Genomic DNA, 19,156 nt, shown 5'->3' on the forward strand with positions numbered 1-19,156 from the left:
CCGTCTCTTCTGATCAGCATGAGTGACTGCTGCTTCTTTACCAATGGCCACTCCAAAACAAACCAAACCAGTTGCTATCAAGTCAGTTCTGGCTCATGACAACCCCATGTATGTCAGAGTAGAACAACTGTGCCCCATAGGGTTTTCAATGGCTGATTTTTTTTTTTTTGGAAGTTGATCACCAGACCGTTCTTCTTAGGCACCTCTGGGTGGACTTGAACTTTCAACCTTTATGGTTAGCTGCCGAGCATGTTAACCATTTACACTACTCAGCGACTCCAGTGACTACTCCAGCTCTGCTTTAATCCTCCTGCTCCTAGATAAACATTATTAAGATACCTGATCACCAAATTGCCCCTGCTTCTTGATAACAGACAAGCTGGAAGAGGCCCTGATCCTTTCAGTCCTTAGAGAATTTAGCACAAGCCAAAGCGCTCTAAGGAGGCCCTTCAGTTCTGTCTTACTGAGACATCCATGGTTCTTTGGGAGGATATTCTCTTTGTCATAAGCCGTGTGACAAGCTTTGTTTGAGTACAGGTGTGTTTCTGAAGGTGAAGGTGTTTGGTCAGTGGCTTTCAGTTCCCTCCTTTTGGTAAAAAAAAAAAAAAAAAAAGAACAACCTTTGCCACCAAGTTGATTACTATTCAAAGGATGAAGCGCTCTGACATAGGTCTGGTCTGACACCCACTGAATTTCAAGCACAGTTCAGCAGTGGAAAGGAGACTTCAGCAGTATCACCAAGCGAATTTAGGATTTGCCCAGGCTAGACAATGTGCTAGTACTGTACCAGTATAGGAAGTAGCTGCTGATAGCGCACCAAGTTCCTCTGCTATAAATCTGAATAGAATATTCAGTGATGTATTCAGAGTGGCTGACTGTACTGACTTTCCCATTAGTGCCTAGATGTCCAACAAGATAAGGTAAGTTTCCATAGGATAAAATGTTTTTCCTCCGTATTAGCTCCTTATCAGACTCAAACCTGCACAGAGTGAGCAGAATCAGTTATTACAGGGCCCAGACCCTCTTTCTTTAGAGTTAGTGTGGCCTGAATTCCTGGCTCATTTACCTTCACGTTTGTTTTTGGGTTTTTTCCCAATGAGTATTTTATACTGTTTTATATGACATGGCTTTCATTTGTGGTCACTGAAGAATGGAAATGAACAGTAAATTCTCATTTCTACCAATTTGCCAGATGCCATCAAAATTGTCCACTTATGATGTTACTAGAAGACGTATGCCACCGTTGCAGAAATATCATTAATCATAGGGCTATCATTAATTGGTATATTTTTTGAAAGAAATGATTTCGAAAAAAATAGATATGTATTCAGTATCAGCCTTAATACTTTACCAGATAAGAAGTGTTAAATCCTATTGAAATATCTCCCCAGGTAGTAAACCAAAATAGCTCTAGAAGCAACAACCTTCCTTTCCAGCATACTCTAAGTTCTCCAGCTCTATAAATAAAGACTACAATTCTTAAATGAGGAAGGGGGTGGATGAGTAATTAGCAACTACTGATTAAGCCGTATGAGGTTTGCCTTAGTGGTCTGAGCTCTAGTGTTCTCACATGGCTCTTCTTTTTTCCTTTCTTAATTGGAAAGTAAGTAATGTGGTAGACATTGTGACTGCTTGCAAGCTCTCCTTTCTCTGGCCACATAGGCTGTTTTCCCCCACACTCTTGAACTCAGGATGACTGTGAGACGTGCTTTGGCCAGTGAAATGTGAAAAGGGACACATGTTACTTGCTTCCAGGGGGAAGGGTTTAAATTGTCCCCGGGAGACCCCATAGCATTTCATTCCTTGCCATGGCAACCAGCGGGGCTCCCAAGATGGTGGAAGCTCCGTCAGCCTGGGTTCTAATGTGAGGAGACTTGGAGCAGAGCACCCCCAGCCAACTCCTGATGAACGTGTACAACGTGAGAGAGAAATAAGCATTGGTTGTTCAAGTCAGTGAGATTTTTAAGGGCTGTTTGTGATCACACATAACCTACACCGTAACCAAAACAGGCGTTTTTATGTGTGCCTGGTAAAATATATATAACAGAACATTTGCCATTTCAACAGTGTTTACATGTACAACTCAGCGACCTTAATTATATTCATCATGTTGTGCCACCATCACCACTAAGACTTTTTTTTGTAAAAAAGTTTTTCGAACAATAAAAACCTAGAGAGAGCTGCATGTCTAAGACAGTAGCCACTAGCCCCGTGTGGCTATTTACATTTAAAGTGAAGTAAAATTAAAGATGCATCGGCTCAGCCTCACGAGCCACATTTCAAGTGCTCAAGAGCTACATATCACTAGTGGCTGTTGGCCTGGACAGCACAGATATGGAACATTCCCGTCATTGCAGAAAGTTCTGTTGGTCAGCGTTGAAGAGTTAAACAGCTAAGTGTCCCAAATCCCTGCCCACCAACCCCTCCCTAAAGGTTATCAGTCCCTCCAAATTGTTGTGTATCATTCCAGTCCTTTGTCTAGATTTTATTACTTTTCTAATGCTTTTACATCATAAATAGAAATATGTCTACATATATACATGTACAGTAAAACCTGCAACAGCTGGAACCTGTGTCAGGAGGAAACCTGTCAGAAAAGGATAACCCAAATGTATTCCACTAAAATGAGCAATAGAAAAGTGGTAAGACTGCCCACTGCCAAAGGCGGAAAACTATTGAGACCCAGAGAAACAAGGCAGTCCCGTCAAGTTCCGGCTCTCATAGGTTTCACTGTACATATTGCTTGGTGACTTGCCTTTTTTTATTCCACTCACGAAATGTCCTGGAGATCATTCCATGTAAAGTACATATGACCAGTTGTTGTTGAGTCAGTTCCAACTCACAGGGACTCCATGCGTGTTAAAGTAGATCTGTGTTCCATAGTGTTTTCAGTAGCTAATTTTTCAGATTAGATCATCAGGCCGTTCTTCCCGGGCACCTCCGGGTGGACTTAAACCTCCTTTGGTTAGCAGCTGTAGAAGTTAACAGTTTGCAACACCCAAGGACTCCAAATGCATATGTTGTTAGTGGTGATGGTTGCTGTTGAGTCGATTCCAACTCAAGCTGACCCCCTTAATTCTCCTTTCAAGGCTGAATACTATTGCATTTAAGGAATTTTCATAATTCATTTAACTGTTTTTCTTCTGCTGGACTCTTAGGTGGTTTCTAGAAGTAACCACTCTTACCATATTAACATAGGCCCTTCTAGTTCTTTGTCCATGTTTTGTTTATTTATTTTTTGTTTTGACGTTGTTGTTTTTAGGTGCTGTTGAGTCGACTCCGACTCATAGCGACCCTACGTACAACAGAACGAAATGCTGCCCAGGCCTGCGTCATCCTCATAATCATTGTTATGCTTGAGCCCATTGTTGCAGCCATTGTGTCAATCCATCTCATTGAGAGTCTTCCTCTTTTTTCCTGACTCTACCAAGCATGATGTCCTTCTCCAGGGACTGGTCCCTCCCGATAACATGTCTGAACTATGTGAGACAAAGTCTCAATGTCTTCGATTCTAAGGAGCATCTGGCTGTACTTCTTCCAAGACAGATTTGTTCCTTCTTCTGGCAGTCCATGGTATATTCAATATTCTTGGCCAGCACCACAATTCAAAGGCACCAATTCTTCTTCAATCCTCCTTATTCATTCTCCAGCTTTTAATGCATGGCTTGGGTCAGGCCCACCTTAGCCCTTGAAGTGGCATCTTTGCTTTTTAACACTTTAAAGAGATCTTTTGCAGCAGATTTGCCCAATGCATTGCGTCTTTTGATTTCTTGACTGCTGCTTCCATGGGCGTTGATTGTGGATCCAAGTAAAATGAAATCCTTGACAACTTCAATCTTTTTCCATTTTTTATGATGTTGGTTATTGGTCCACTTGTGAGGATTTCTGTTTTCTTTATGTTGACGGGTAATCCATACTGAAGGCTGTGGTCTTTGATCTTCATTAGTAAGTGCTTCAAGTCCTCTTCACTTTCAGCAAGCAAGGTTGTGTCATCTGCATAACACAGGTTGTTAATGAGTCTTCCTCCAATCCTGATGCCCCTTTCTTCTTCTTATAGTCCAGCTTCTCCGAATATTTGCTCAGCGTACAGATTATGCTGTGACATAATATTGACATGTGTGTTTGTGTGTGACTTCTGTTTCCCATTTAAATAACAATAATGATTGGACATTATTTTACCTTAATCTATATCTTCTAAATCTTCTCTAACACTTTCATAATTTTGATTTTATATTTAGCTCTTGAATCAAACTAAAATTTGTTGTTTAGTAAATAATTTAAATAAATGTATAAAAATAAAATGGTATAAAATAGGAATCCAAAATACTGGTTTTTCCATATAGATAGCAAATTATGTCAATTTTCTGACTAGTCCCATCTTTGCCCATTAAGTTCAGTCATATGCTAATTACAAATGCACATTTATCAGTTTCTGAATTCTCTTTTCTGTTTTATTAATCTATTTCTGCTGGTTTTAAGTACTATAATTTTATCTGAAGTCCTACAGCTTTATTTTGTTTCTGATATGGGAAGCTCTCCTCAATATTCCCTTTTAAAACATTCTTGATTCTTTTTTTGTACATTCTTCCTGCTCTATGAATTTTGAGGTTGATTGTCAACTTTCTTTAAAAAATTCTTGTTGGGATTTTGAGTTGGAAAACACTAATATATGAATTTGGCAAAGCTTATATTTCATACATTTCAGTAAAAAAAAATTTTTTTAATGGTCTTCACCCAAGTCTTACAAATTTGTGTTAGAGTTAACGCTGGTTTTATTTACTTATTTTTTTTAATAAATATATTTGCTATTGTTGTTGATTTTCTGAATACTTTAGATGAAGGTTTACAGAGCAAATTCATTTCTGATTAAACAATATGAATGTAATTTTTTAAGTTCTATTTTATTGCTAGTATAAGCAGGCTATTATTTTTATATTTTTATTTTGTATTTATTTGTATGAGCATTTTTAATAATTTTTTAAAATAATTTTTCAGGTAAACCTTTTGGATTTTCAAAGCATATAATCAATATTATCTTCAAGCAGAGACACTTTTTTCTTCTTTCCATTATTTATGCCTCTGGAGTTTTTTCCTCTTTCTTCCCACTTTAGTAATACAGCATTGAGTGGAGATGGTGAGAGTGGGTATTTTGAATTCTTCTTGGATTTGATAAAAATTTTTCTTACATTTTTCCATTCAGAACAGGAGGAATCTTAAATTATTAAGTGATTTTTCAGCATGCATGAGATGATTACCAAGTTTTACTTCTTGAATCTGTTACTATCATAAATAACATTTATAAATGTTCAAATTCCAAACCATCCTCGATACCAGGGCCAGTACCAGCTGCTGTTGAGTTGTTTCCAAATCATAGTGACCCCACATAGTCAAACAGTGTCCTGTAGGGTTTTCAGTGACTGATTTTTCAGAAGTAGATCACCAGGCCTTTCTTCCTGGGTACCTCTGAGTGGACTCGAACCCCCAACTTTACTCTTAGCAGCTGTCTATGTTAACTGTTTATACCACCCAGGAACTCCATTCCTAGGATAAACCCTACTTAATCATTATGTAATACTGATTTAACACACTGCTGGATTTCAAATGCTAAATTTACTTGGCTTTTCCATATATGCTCATAAGTGAGATTGGCCAAATGCGTGTATGCATGAGTGAGTGAGTGTGTGTGTGTGTGTGTGAAAGAGAGAGTGAGAGATTTTCTGATTTTTCTATCAGTATTTTTTTTTTCATACCAACCTCAAAAGGTGAGTTCAGAAGCTTTTCATGTTTTTATGTGTTCTGCAATAGTTTACAAAGCATGTAAGCTATCTGTGCTTTGAGGTTTTGAAGAAATTACTCAAAAAATGGTACCTGGGTGTGGACCATTTCTGGGGGTAGACTGTGAAATCCCATTTCAATTTATCCTGTGATTATTATTTTATTCCACCTTTCTCTCTCTTTTTGAGTCAATTTCAGAAATTCATATATTCTAAAAAAACTCCTTAATTTCTCTAAATTTTAAAATTTGTTACTACAAAGTTGTATATTGACTCGTCTCATGGAAATTTCCTTTGTATCTCATGTATATCCTTTTTTGTTTCTAAGATTATCTGTTTGTGCCTCCCTTATTTTTCTTGACGTCAGACTTGACAAAGGATAGACTATTTGGGGGAGGGTCTTTTTAAAAAATCAGGTTTGTGTTTTATTGATCAATTCTATATTTTTTTCAAATAATACCATTAACACCTAATCTATATTTATAATTATTTCTACTTAAGGTTTTTCCGTTGCTTTTTATTGAGCTCTATATTTCAGTGCTAATTTCATCCTCTCTGCTTATCTAAGAAATACATTTATAATGTTTTTCTTTGAGCACTTTTTTGGCTATACTCTACATGTTTCGTTTTTCTGCTGGATTAAGGTATGTGAGGGCCCTAAACACTAATAATCTGTAGTGCCCTCTCCTCTGTTTACTCACCGATGTGAACAAGATGTGTGAGTTATACATATATGTATATATATGTTGTTGCTGTTGTTCGGTGCCATCGAGTCAGTTCCAACTCATTGTGACCCTGTGTACAACAAAACAAAATACTACCTGGTCCTGCGCCATCCTCACAATCGTTGTTATGCTTGAGCCCAAAATTCTAGCCACTGTGTCGTTCACCTTGTTGAGGGGCTTCCTCTTTTTCACTGACCCTCTACTTTACCAAGCATGACGTCCTTCTCCAGGGACTGGTCCCTCCTGATAACATGTCCAAATTATGTGAGATGAAGTCTCTCCATCCTTGCTTCTAAGGAGCATTCTGGTTGTACTTCTTCCAAGACAGATTTGTTCATTCTTCTGGCAGTCCATCATATATTCAATATTCTTCACCTACACCATAATTCAAAGGTGTCAATTCTTCGGTCTTCCTTGTTCATGATCCAGCTTTCACATGCATATGAGGTGATTGAGAATACCATGGCTTGGGTCAGGCACACCTTAATCCTCAAAGTGTCATCTTTGCTTTTTAATACTTTAAAGAGGTTTTTTGCAGCAGGTTTGCCCAATGTAATATGTTGTTTAACTTCTTGACTGCTACTTCCATGGGCGATGATTGTGGATCCAAGTAAAACGAAATCCTTGACAACTTCAATCTTCTCCATTTATCACAATGTTGTTTATTGGTCCAGTTGTGAGGATTTTTGTTTTCTTTATGTTGACACGTAATCCATACTGAAGGCTGTAGTCTTTGATTTTCACCAGTAAATGCTCATGTTGGAAGCACAACTTGACCAAGGCAAAGCCATAGATGCTTCCTAGACACCTCCAAACACCTTGAGGGACCAAGTTACTGGGGCTGAGGGCTGGGGAGCATGGTCTCAGGGGACATCTAGGCCAATTTTCAGCATAACATTGTTCATAAAGAAAATGTTCTATATCCTACTTCAGTGAGTAGTGCCTGGGGTCTTAAAATCTTGTGAGCGGCCATCTAAGATACAACTATTGGTCCAGCTCATCCAGAGCAAAGGAGAGTGAAGAAAACCAAAGACACAAGGAAAATGTTAGTCTAATGGACCTCATGAACCACGGCCTCCACCAGGCCGAGCCTAGAAGAACTAGATGGTGCCCAGCTACCACCACTGACCGCTCTGACAGGGATCACAATACAGGGTTCCAAACAGAGCAGGAGAAAAATGTAGAACAAAATTCAAATTCACAAAAAAAGAAAACTAGACTTATTCATCTAACAGAGACAGTAGGAACCCCTAGACTATGGCCCCCAGACACCCTGCTAACTCAGAACTGAAGCCAGTCCTGAAGTCCAAAGATTAGACAGCCCTATAAAACAAACAGTAACACATGTGAGGAACGTGCTTCCTAGTTCAATTAAGTATAAGAGACCAAATGGGCAACATCTACCCAAAAGCAAAGACGAGAAGGCAGGAAGGGACAGGAAAAGTGGACAAATGGACACAAGGAACCAAGGGTGGAAAGGGGGAAAGTGCTGACACATTGCAGGGACAGCAACCAGTGTCACAAAACAATTTGTATATAGATTTTTGAATGAAAAAAAGGTGGATTTAAAACACCCACATTTTATGTGATTATTAATATTCTTGAATTTATTCATCCCATCTTATTTTATTTTTTCTATTTACCATGATTTCATTTTGTTTCTTCTTTTCACTTCCTTGTGTTGATTGACAATTTTTTATCCCAATGAACTTTGTCTATTAATGTAGAATTATTAGTCATTTTTCTATTTGGCTAGTTTTTATTCTTAAAATTTTAACAAAATTATATTTAAAATTATAGAATTTTAGCCATATTCAAAGTCAGTCAGTACCAAAATTCTCCTTCTGAGCAAGACAAAACTCTCATTTCCCTCCTTCTCTCCCTTTTATCTCCCTTTTAACATCTAAGATTTTAGATCCTGGATTGTAGTAGTATTGTTGTTGTTTTATAATCATGTACAGTTATCAGTATGGAGCATTGCTAGTTCAGTGGTAGAATTCTCACCTTCCATGTGGGTGACCAGGGTTCAATCCCAGCCAATGCACCTCATGCGAAGCCACCACCTTTCTGTCAATGCAGGCTTGCGTGTTGCTGTGCTGCTGAACAGGTTCCAGCAGAGCTTGACAAACTGAGGCAGACCAGAGAGAAAGGCCTGGTGATCTACTTCCTAAAATCATCCAGTGAAAGCCTTATGGATCACAACGATCTGATCTGCAACCAATCATGGGAATGGTGCAGGACTGGGCAGTGTTTCGTTCTGCTGTGCGTGGGGTCGCCATGATCTGGGGGCCAACTTGAAGGCAGCAAACAACAATAATTATCACTAGCTGTTTTTGTTTTTTGTTTTTTGCTGCTATTCTTATCCCCCATCTTTCTCTCTCGGCTTAAATTTTCATTCTGTTGGCATCCATTTTTGAGTAATGCTTTCAAAGAGCCTCCGCCAGTCTCTGCAGATCCAAATATGTCTTTATTTCTCTTTACACTTGATAGGTAGTTGGCCAAGTTATAGGATTCAAAATTCAAAATCATTTCCCTAGGAATTTTTTAAAATATGTAGCAAGAGGGAAGGGAGAAAGGAAACTAGTATTTATTCAGTACAGACCACTCTACCAGCTACTTTCAATATGTTCTTTCTTTTATCATCATAATGACCGTAATGTATAGGTATTAGTTTGCCCAGTTTACAGGGTGGAAACCGAAATGCAGACAGGTGTTCTCCTGCCAGAGTTACCCAGCAAGTGAATGGCAGAGAGACTTTCAATGCAATATTTGATCTCAAGTCCATTCTCAGAGTCAGGACCATCTCCTTCCGAGAAAAACTATAATGTGAGCCGGAGATGTAATGTTAAATTTTCTAGTGGGCACGTTTTTAAAAAATAAACAGAAACAGGTAAAATTAACTTAAATGACACTTTTTTGTAGCCCAATATATCCAACATACTATCATTTTGACATACAATCAGTGTAAACAAATCATCAGTGAGATATTTGGCATTCTTTTTTTCCTGCTGTGGAATTTAGAAATTCAGTATGTCTTTAACCCTTACCAAACTCAAAAACCCATTGCTGTTGAGTCAGTTCCAACTTACAGTGACCCAACAGGACAGAGGAGAACTTCTCCATAGCATTTCCAAGGCTGTATGGAAGGAACCCTGGTGGTACAGTGGTTAAGCACTCTGCGGGAGAAAGATGTGACAGTCTGCTTTCGTAAAGATTTAGAGCCTTGGAATCTACTCTGTCCTCCAGAGTCTCTATGAGTAGGCAACGACTTGATAGCAATGGGTTTTTTTATTTAATCTGTACAGAAGCAGACTGCCACATCTTTCTCCCACTGAGCCATTGGTGGGTTCAAACCGCTGACCTTTCATTTAGCAGCTGAGCTCTTAACCACTGCACCACCAGGGCTCCTTCCAGCTTGTCTCAATTTGGACTGGCCATATTCCTAGCACTCCACAGCCACATGGGGCTAGTGGCCACCATGTTGGGCAGTGTGGCTCTATGCCATGCCGCTCTTTAAAGCAAATATTTTCCAACGCTGTTAGAAAAGGTCCTTTGTGGGCAATTTTTTCCATCCCAGTTTGACATGAGAAAGTCTGGCTCTTCCTGGAAATAATGTTATGGCTGTTTCGTGCTGATTGCAGATATACAACAAATTCCCCCTTGGCCCTCCTCCTCATTATGTAGCACAGCCTCGCCTCCTGGTCCACACAGCCAAAAGTCAGAAGCACCTCGTTGAAGCCAACTGTTTATCCATTCAAAAGACGGATGAAACATTTCCCCCATTTGATGCCAGCTGCGTACATATTTCTATGCAGGCCTAACTTCTTTTTTCAGGCCAATACTTGGCTTCACTTCAGACAGGGCTTTTCATCACCCAGGGATAGCACTGGGGCCAGGGTGTGCATCTGAGAGCTTTCCTTTATCTTGACCCCCAGGAGTGTTTTGAAGGAAATAACACACACAGCAATTTATTTTAAATCTCTGAAGCATCCACTATTTCCCGTTTTCTCCTGCCAGCATTTCTGCCACAAGTAGTCTTCCAAGCCCTCGTAGAAGCTCACTGGAGCCTCACAACTCTGGCAATATCAACAATTTAGAGATGGGAGTTTTAAATAATAAAGGAGACCCTCCCTCAGTGGTGCATATAACAGGTGGATAGGCAGGGACAGTGGAGACTGGATATACAGCTTGACTTACATGACACACAGCAGAACATAGTGGTTAAAAGCCCAGCCAGAAACCCTTGGGGTCAAAATATCATACCTCTGTTACTTAAGAGTTGTATGATCTTGGGCAAGTGACCTAATCTCTTTACCCCAAATTTCCTTCAACTCAAAATGGGGGCGGGTCACAATGCCTACTCCAAGCGGCTACTAGGAAGAGTAAAGGGTGTGATGTGGGTAAAGATTCATTGTCACCTCCCTGTAAAAGTTAACTGAAAAAATACTTCAAAAAATGTTCAGATGAAGTATCATCTTCAGGCTGGGGTTCAAGTGCTGGTTCTGTCACTTACTAGGTTTGAGACCTTGGACAAATTTCTTACTTCTCTAAAACTCAATTTCCTTGACTCTACCTGGTAGCAATAACTTTTGCCTTACAGGGCTGTTGTTGGAATTAAATAGGTCAAAGTATGTAAAGTACTTACTTTACAGTATGAGCCACACGTTGAGTGCTCAATAAATCGTAGCTATGTCCTAATGGCCCTATGTGATATTATGATGAAAATATTTTCATTATAATGTTTTAAGAAGTAAAGACAAATTCTAGTTTACATTCCTAAAGGAATGCTTATCCAACACACCAGCATAACTCAGAGTCTGGAGGACACAGATCAATAATCAAGTGTTGACCTTTATTGGACATCTAGACACAAAGGCATTTCGTTTGTTTTGAAAGGATCTTATTAGGACACCGGCAGAGGACACATGGCACCTTGAAGACAGCCTGACTGGGAAGGTGTGTCCAGTTCAACCACTCATGTCCCCAGCAGCAGCCAAGCAGCCTGCTGGAGTTGTTAGTCCACCTGGCATGCCCTGTCCATGTTCTCTGCCCTCACACCCTGCCATTTTTCTCTATCACTTCCAATCCCAGTGGCACCTACTGGTATCACTCGAGGTGCATTCTATCCTGACCCCTTAGTTCCCAATGTCAGATTAACCCCTTCTCTGCTCTTTGGCCCTGGGTGACCATTAGCACCAAATGAGTCCTGGGTAGATGGACTCTCCTTCAGCCTCCTCATTCACAAAATGTATTTATTTCAGCAACATAAAGGAGGGCCCCTTATTACCTGGACATCAGAAAAGCAAGACGAGGAGGCCGCAGGACCAGAGAAATCTCATCCCTTTGGTTTAAATTAAATTTGTGCAGCAAATGAGCAATAGCTGGACTGTGACAGCTGATTTCAAATCCATCGGCATAATATGCCGTTTTCCATTGCCCCAGAAATCCCAGAAAAGACACAGCCAGTAGCCATGAAATGCTTCTAGCAGAAGAGTAGCTCCTGAGAGGACAGTGGCAGCAGGATATACATAAAGCGCCTGATGAAAGGCAGGCCCTTCAGAGCAGAGGGTTTTCCCCACAAAATTAGGTCCAGCAGGCTCGGGAGTACACTCCTTATGCCGTGTCCACCCACCGGCCGCAGACATCTGTCACACAGTGTCTCCACCTTCTAATGTGCCTCAGGGGCAGGTTCTCCCCCACTGTTTACTTCCTTTTTCACATCTCCTCTTTTGTAATCTCATTTTTGCTCCCTCTTCTCCTGCTCCTAGTTCGTTTAATTATTCATTTGACAAACACCTCTTTAGCATTGTAAGAGCCATGTTCTGCCCATTTCTCGAAATAGCTTTCCTGGGCCACCTGCATCAGAATCATGTGGGCTAATGATGAACATTCATATTCTTGAGCTCCTCCCCAGCTCCACCGAATGAAATCCTCTCCTGGGTGGGGCTCAGGAACTTAAATTTCTGACAAGGTTTCCAGGCAGTATTGTGATGCTCGGGTGAGTTTGTAAACTCTCTACATGGAATTCCTTAGCCATGGAATTCCTTCCTGCTTTGTCTGCCATTATCCTATAGTGGAATTCATTTCCAGCATCAATTCCTACACAACACCCATTCCCTCCTACCATACATCAGACAAGGTGACACTAGCTGCTATAACAGATGCCATTGTTGTTAGTTGCTGTCAAGTCAGCCCTGACTCATAGGGACCCCCATGTACAACAGAACAAAACTTTTCCCAGTCCTGCACCATCTTGATAATCATTGATCACTGAGTCCATAGTTGTGGCCACTGTGTATTTTGAGTGCCACCTCTACTGGGTACTGGGTTTTCCAACTTAGGGGGCTCATCTTCCAGTACTGTATCAGACAATATTCTGTTGTGTTCCATAGGGTTTTCACTGGCCAATTTTCAGAAGTAGATCACTAGGCCTTTCTTCCTACTGTCTGTCTTAGTCTGGAAGCTCCACTGAAACCTGTTTACCATGGGTGACCTTGCTAGTATTTGAAATACCAGTGATATAGCTTCCAGCATGATAGCAACACTCAAGCCACCACAGTACAACAAACTGACACATAGGTAGTGGCTGTAACAGATTTACCTCCCAAATTTGGGAGCTTAAGATGGTAATAGTTTACTTCTCATTTACGTAACATTTCAGTGCAGTGTTACCAGTCATGCAACTTGCCTCAGAGTGGTGATTCAGAACCCTTTCATCTTGTAGCTGCACTGTCTCTGACATTTGACTCCCAAAATATCCCCCATGAGGTGCCCTCCATTCCAACTGGCCAGAAGAGGAAGAGTATGGAGAACCACAATAGAGGTTTTCATGAGCCAGGCCTGGGCTTGATATTTCCCACTTATGTCTACACTCCACTGGCCAGACTCAGTCACATGACCACAACTAACCTCAAGAAATGCTGGGAAGTGGCCTAGCTACATGCCCAGGAAGCAGAGGATTTTGATGAGTGAGAAATTGTTAGTCTCTATCTTATACAGCTCATTCAAAAAACTGTTTGGTCAGCACTGGTTGACATGGCCATAAGCCTGCCAACTGGAAGGAGATATTCAGAGATTTGAAAACTGCTTTAAAATGGGTTGCAACTGCTGATGCTGGCTTGATCCTTGCCACAGAATAAAAATGGATTAATCCATTCTCTCCCCATTCCAACCCTCTGTAGACCGCTGGGACCATGCTGGACCCTAGAGGTGAACTGTAGGCTTATTGTGAAGCTGAAGACCAGAAATCTCAGGTGTCCTCTAGATGGTCTGAGAAAATTTACCTGCTAGAAATCTGATCAAAGTTAATCCATCTCTAGGGCAGAATATTCTTGATAGACAGGAGCTTTCAGGTGAGGCAGGGCCACCAAAAGAGTCTACAATAAAGAGTCTGTCAAACTGATGGTGATCCTGTAGCAAATCCAAACCCCAGAACCTTGAGGGCTGTGATGAAGTGAGCAGATATAGTAACCCAAAAAAGTCAAAACTTTATCTCAACCTCTCACTCTAAGATGACTATAAAAGAACTAGCGTGGGAGTAAGATCTTGGGACTCAATGATAAATAAAGGAGGAAAACTGCCCCAGGTGACTCTCAATCATGAGGTGGGCAGTTGGTAATGAGCAAGGCAGCAGGGCGCTGTTGTTTGATGACATTGCAAACTAGAGTCTACTGGGAGGAGCCTGTTTATATTGTCACTGGACCCAAAAAGATGCTACAGCTCCATTTTGGCAAGAGGCAGGGAATAAACAGGCTTTATTTAAACCCCAGCTGTAGTGCACATGTGTACAGATTAACAAACCATGCCCTACAGCTACTCTTTTGCCAGAAATGCAGAAACAGCAAAATGTAATTAAATCCCCAGACACACACAAACAACACTGTTAGCTACTTAATTTCTTGGTCAGCCTCTAGGTCCAAAACCTAGTAGTCCTTGTCTCTAGAACTTTCTGAGACAGAGGAAGCATCTCCACCCTCACCTCTGTAATGATACCTTATATTGGCAAAGAACTCTACTTCCGCTTTACTCCACATGGTGGTTGTAAGAATCAAACCAGATAAAGTGAGAAGTAAAGTTTTATCTTCTTCTTAATCGTCTTTATCGTCGTGAGCATCAGCATCATGCAATGTCTTTATTTCTCTATTCCTGTCTCTATTTCACAAATAAATTGGTCCTTGATAGTCTTTGCTGGAAATGACCTCTTCTTATTCTCTATTTTGCTCTAAACTTTCAAAATCATATTCACCTTTCAAGTTCCATTAAAACTTTCTTGATACCTTCAACCTAGGTATCTCTCATGGAGCATCTGGAATTATAGCCTGTGATGTGATTACCTGTTTATTTCTTTGTGATCATCTTTAATTCCTTTTTTTGGAATAAGACAACCGATGTCTGAACGGATGGATGGATGGATGGATGGATGGATGGATGGATGGATGGATGGATGGATGGATGGATGGATGGATGGATGGATGGATGAATGGATGGATGGATGAGTAGGTAGAAGAATGGATGAAGAGATGGATGAATGAATGAGTAGAACAGGCAGAGCTACAGAAAGGTAGAAAGATAGGCCGTATAATATGACAGTTAAGTTTTGGGGCTCTGGAGCCACCCTGAGTTCAAATTTTAGCTCTGCCACTTAATTGCTATGTGACCTTGGTCAAGTTACTAACTACCCAGTTCTCAGCTTCCTCATCTATATAATGGGGCTAGTAATACCTTCTTCTAAGTTTAATAAAGTGCCTAGAATAGCATTTGGCATGGTAATAACTCAATAAGCATAAGATGCTTTTTTCATATTTATTCATTTATTTTTATTATTGTACTTTAGATGAAGGTTTACAGAACAAACTAGCTTCTCATTAAATAGTACACATAGTTTTGTGACATAGGTTACCAATCTCAAGACAAGTCAACACTCTCCCTTCTTGACCTGTGGTTCACTATTACCAGCTTTCCTATCCCCTCCTGCCTTCCAGTCCTTACCTCTGGGCTGGTGTGTGCCCTTAGTCTCATTTTGCTTTATGTGCCTGTCCAATCCCCAGCTGAAGGGTGAACCTCAGGAGTGACTTCATTACTAAGCTAAAAAGATGTCCAGGGTCCATACTCTCAGGGTTTCTCCAGTCTCTGCTAGGCCAGTATGTCTGATCTTTTTTGTGAATTAGAACTTTGTTCTGCATTTTTCTCCAGCTCTATCTGGGACACTCTACTGTAATCCCTGCCAGAGCAGTCAGTGGTGATAGCCAGGCACCATCTAGTTGTACTGGACTCAGTCTGGTGGAGGGTATGGTAGTTGTGGTCCACTGGAGCTACTTTAATTTTGATGGATAAATAGTGAGTTTGAAACAAAACTGACATACTTGTTTTTTTGTGTCCACCCATCTATAAGCATTACGCTGGATTTACTCACGCTTTGTGTAAACTTTTAAATATGCCCACTAGGCTGTGAGCCTCTTGAAGCGGAGACCATGTTTTGTTCATCTTTTTATAGTCACTGCCTAGCACAGTGTCTTACACAGAGAGGAAACCTAATCAATGTTTCTTGAAAACATGAATGAATAAATGATTATTTGTTAGATATAACTCATTGCTGACTAAGAGTGTCAAAAAGGAATAAGACTAGATGATAACAATTATCACAATGGTTACAATTATCAACTCTTTTCACTTTCCTTTATTAAAAATAACACTTAAAAAACAAATACTCTGAGGAATATGTGGTATTTGTGAGAATTTAATGCTTTACCCAGAGAACTACTAGAACTGGTTAGCATTAACCAGGAATTAACAGTCTTTTTGTTATACTTACAAGTAGACTTTCCCTGAAATAACAGATGAAGCACCCTAGGTGGAACTTTCTGGGAGCAGGGGCACTTGGGACTGGTGCTACTTCCCATGGGGTATTTTTTTTATCATTACAGGGTCATGGTTTACAGGAGGAAAGGTCCTGAAGCCAGGACCTAGTGCTTACTGTTCCTATCTCTTCCTTTTTGGAAAAGCATGAGCTCCTTTACTAGTCAATGGGCAGATGCTCAGGAATGTCCTCTGGAGTTCCTCACCATCCCCTTCCACCTGGAAAATAGACCTTTGTCTTAGTTATCTAGTTCTCCTATGACAGAGATACCACAAGGGGATGGCTTTAGCAAACAGAAGCTTATTTTCTCACAGTCTAGGAGGCTAGAAGTCCAAATTCAGGGCGCCAGGTCCAGGGGAAGGCTTCCTCTCTGTGTCAGCTCTGGGGGAAGGTCCTTGTCATCAGTCTTCCCCAGTCTAGGAGCTTCTCAGTGCTGGGACCCTGGGTCCAAAGGACACACTTGGCTCCCAGTGCTTCCTTCTTGGTGGCACGAGGTACCTCTCTTTTATATCTCAAAAGAGATTGCCTCAAGGTACAACCTAATCCTGTAGATTGAGTCCTGCCTCATTAACATAACTGCCTCTAATCCTGCCTCATTAATATCATAGAGGTAGCATTTACAACACATAGGGTAATCACATCAGATCACAGAATGCTAGACAATAGTGGGAATCATGGCCTAGCCAAGTTAACACACATTTTTGGGGGACACAATTCAACCATAACGGCCATGTTGCTAAAAGATGAAACCTGGATGTCTGGTTTTGATAAGGTGCCAGAGCTTTCGGGAATCAGGAAGGGGTGTCTCAGTTGAGTTTCTCTAAAATCAGAGCCTGAGGCAGCTAATTTAGGGAGTGATATCCGAAAGCATGATGAGTGAGAAGAGGGAGATAGGGACGGAAGAAAAGCCAATGCAAGTGTCTATTACAGAAACCACTGTTGGGGGAATACAGGGAATCCAGTCCACCAGAGAAGCAGAAAAATAACCACCCTAACCATGGGAGAAGGAACCCTGGTGGTACAATGATTGAGTTCCCAGCTGCTAACCAAAAGGTCAGGGGTTTGAAACCATCAGTCGCTCTGAGGGAGAAAAGATCTGGCGGTCTGCTCTCATAAAGATTTCCAGCCTAGGAAACCCTATGGTGCAGTTCAACTCTGTTACATTGGGTTGCTGCAAGTCAGAATTGATTCACCAGCACCCAACAACAATAATCATGGGAGATTGGAGCATTTACATGTCAGCTCTCTCCCTATTGATTGAGGGTAGTCCCTAGGGATAATGCCTTTACATTTCTGGCCTGTGCTTGTGCAAGGGCCTAGAGAGCTTCCGCGGTGTCAGAAGAGGCCTTGAAGTAGAATGCAGAAAGATGTGCACTTGTGGTGGAACCTTTTAAAGCAAGCTGAGTCTAGATTTGCAAGGAACTGTCTATCTCGGTTATGGTTAAAATCAGAGGTAGGCCAAGCAGGTATGACATGGGTACTCGAGGTATCTTCCATAAGGGATCAGCCAAGAGTTCCCCTGAACTTCACCCTTGGTTTCTTCTGAATAGAGTGGCCATCTCCACTTCCCTCACCTCCTGTTTGTCTTCAACCCACTATGATCAAATGTCAAACTCACTGAACCAGAGTTACTATTTAATTACTGTATTGGTGATCACCAAATCAGATAGTCACTTCTCAGTTCTTATGTTTGAGAGTTGTTGGTGTACAGATGACATTTACAGTCATGGGGCTGGATGAGCCCACCTGGAGAAAGAGCAACACAGAGAGAGAGATCTGAGAACTGCCCTCCAAAGTTATGAAGTTAGGAAGATGATTATAAATCAGCAAAGGATCCTTCAATTTGATGTTCTCTTCTTAAACTCATGACTTCTATCTTGAACTCATGACTTCTATCACCTACCGATAGACCTTCTTCTTGAGGTCCAGCACCAAATTTCTGTCTGCCTTCCAGTGTCCCAGGAACTTTCTATTTGACATTTCTGAAAGACTACTAATTAGCCACTTTCCATCACCACCACTGTAAAAGAACTTACTTCTTCTCCTGTCATACTGTGCTGGTTTATGGAACCATCATCTAGATGGGGACCTGAGTTGGAAACTTAGGTGTCATCCTAGCCTTCTTCATCTCCTTCTCACCCCACCTCTAGTGTCCACTGGCATGTCTGTTCTATATTCTTAACATTTTCTCTTTCACATCTACCCCCTCCTCTCCGGTCCAATATAACAGCCCTGGGTCAGAGCCTCATCATTCTCATTGGAAATATTGCCATTATCTACTACCCAGTCTCAAGACTTCCAGTCTTGATCCTGTCCTCTCATCTACCAACCACACCACGGCTGAAATAATCTTCCTGCAACATAAATCAGATCATGGTATTCTTCTGCACATTGCTTTCTAGAAATCAGGCCGAAATTCCTAGGCATGCCATGGCCACTCAAGTGATCACTATCCCACCTTCTGAGATTCAGTAACATTAGAGAAAAGATGCTGAGTTGGACTTCATGCACCATCCAGTGACTTTCTGTGTAAAGAATTTGAGAAGGAAAAGTGAGAGGTAAATTGAGCATCTGATGGATTATCAAGAAGTTGTTATGAACAGCTTTGTCACCTTATTGAGCTGCAAGAAAACGCAATGTTTATGGAACAAACATGACACCCACTATGGCAGTCTGGTGTATGAAGGTCAAAGCTAAGGTGTTAATCTAGTTCACGCTTTGAGAGGAATATCACACACACGCACACACCCACACACAGTTCGTAGTCATGACTTGGTCCTTGTCTGCTTTTCCAACCTCGT

This window comes from Loxodonta africana, chromosome X (assembly GCF_030014295.1).
Source record: "Loxodonta africana isolate mLoxAfr1 chromosome X, mLoxAfr1.hap2, whole genome shotgun sequence".
Classification (NCBI taxonomy): Eukaryota; Metazoa; Chordata; class Mammalia; order Proboscidea; family Elephantidae; genus Loxodonta; species Loxodonta africana.